The following is a 2,135-nucleotide window of genomic DNA, read 5'->3' as shown; positions in this document are numbered from 1 at the left end:
AAAAAATTAGCCGGGCACGGTGGCGCATGCCTGTAGTCCCAGGTACTCGGGAGACTGAGGGAGGAGGACCTCTTAAACCCAGCCTCTCGGGAGGCTGCCGTGAGCTAGGCTTGAGGCCACGGCACTCTAGCCCAGGGAACAGAGCGAGACTCTGTCTCGGGGGAGAAGAAAAAAAAAATTTAAAAGAAGCGCGAACTCGTATATAATATATTCGAGACACCCATCCCTTACTTCCGTTTCTGGCAAATCAGGGGATTTGATAAATATTAACACTTAGTAATCATCTGGCAAATAGATATCTTGAGAATAAACAAATAGATACTCCGTGATAGATCCCAGAATCCAAATTAGCCTCCAGAACCCTGGGACATAACAGGGACCCCTAGGACGCAAGGGAAGACTTCACCTCCCAGCACCAGCCCGGTGCCGGGGACAGGCGCCCAGTCCTTGCTCTGGATGCCGCGCAACCTCCCGCCCCCCGAGCGACAAACGACCCAAAGTCACAAGCGGACGCCCCAAATGCCGAAAATAAAAACACAGGACCCGAAAGAAAACCACACCAGAACGCCGCGTGACGTGCGACCTGACCGCGTTACTTCCGGGGAACCGCACATTCATGAGTCCACAGACGGGGTTTTTCGGTCCGTTCTGAAATTAAAAAGAGAAAACGGAAGACTCGTTACAAAACTCCGAGCTGCAAATCGTCGTCGGCCACGTGTCCTCGCCCCCGGCTCGTCGCAGACTGTGAATCGCTCCGCCACGCGGCCGTCGCGGGAAGAGCGTGCGCAGCGCGCATGCGCAGAGCGGCGCGCGGGCCGCGCGGTGGCGCACGGGAGAGCGTGCGCAGGCGCAGAGCGGCGCGCGGGGACGCCGCCTCCATCTTGAGCCCGCGTGCGAAAGGCAGCGCAGGCGCCGGGCTGCCCGGGTCGTCCGACGCCGAGCACCTGTCGCCTCTGAGGCGCTGCCAGCGCCCTCCCTCCTCCTCCGCGGGGCGCGGGACGCCGGCCCAGGCCGTCCCTGCGGCGTCTAATCGTATCGCTCGCCCATATCGGGCGGGGCCGCCAGTCGGGCCTCGAGGCCGGGAGCGTCCAGCGGCGCCGTCGCGGGCGGGCGGCACCTGCGTGAGTAGGGGCCGAGGGACGGGGACGCGGACCGCGTTGGAAGCCCCGTGTGAGCCCCGGCGCCGGCCTCGGGGACCCTGGGGCACCTGCGGGTCCCGCACGCCGCGCCGGGGCCACTTCCGGTCAGCAGGGTCACCCGCCCGGCCAGGGAAGGGTCTTCCGCCTCGTGTGTGACGTCACTCAGTTCCTATTTTCATGTTTCCCCGACTTATCCCACTGATGCATCCTTTTATCGTCCTCACTAGACCCTAAAAGTCACGGGCACGTTTTTTGTGTGCGTTTCCGGTTGTCTTCCGGGAACCCGGCGTTCGTAGCGCCTGGCGCTGCAAAGCGTTCGTTTAAATGCACTAAACGTCCGGTGCATCCCTGAGCAACTCTGTCTCCTCTTTAACGCCAGGAAAATAAGGGCCCTGCATTTATTTTCCCCTCCCCCCCCAACCCCGCGCCGGATCCTTAAGAGGAGCTAATGAGCTCTCATGCGTCTTAAAGCGCTTTGCAAAGTGTAATGCGCTATGAGAAGGCGCGACATTGTGAACCGGCAAAGGACAAGGAAAAGGAAAGAGAGAAGTTGTCTTATTGGGCTTTCTCCTCCGTGTACCTGGCTGTTATTAAATGCCAGGGATGGATTCGTACTGTTCCATAAAGCAGGGTGTTTTTGCAAACGAGTAGGAAACGCAGTGCATTTAGGGCGGTGCATGTTTTCAAGCCGTTTTCTAGCAGTCTCTGCAAGTGTGGGATTTGAACAAGAGGGCGATGCAAAATAGGGCGTGGACACGTAACCCTATAAAGCAGGGATCACGAGTTTAAATGGCTATAGGATAATGGAAATGGACGGGGGTGAGAAAAGCAACAGCGTAAGAGTTATAAATAATGACCGGGCGCGGTGGCTCACGCCTGTCATCCTAGCACTCTGGGAGCTCGAGGAGGGAGGATCGCTCGAGGTCGGGAGTTCGAGACCAGCCTGGACAACATAGCGAGACCCCATCTCTACTAAAAATAGAAAGAAATTAATTG

This window comes from Propithecus coquereli, unplaced genomic scaffold (assembly GCF_000956105.1).
Source record: "Propithecus coquereli isolate 6110/MARCELLA unplaced genomic scaffold, Pcoq_1.0 Scaffold592, whole genome shotgun sequence".
Classification (NCBI taxonomy): Eukaryota; Metazoa; Chordata; class Mammalia; order Primates; family Indriidae; genus Propithecus; species Propithecus coquereli.
Note: the sequence above shows the minus strand (reverse complement) of the source record.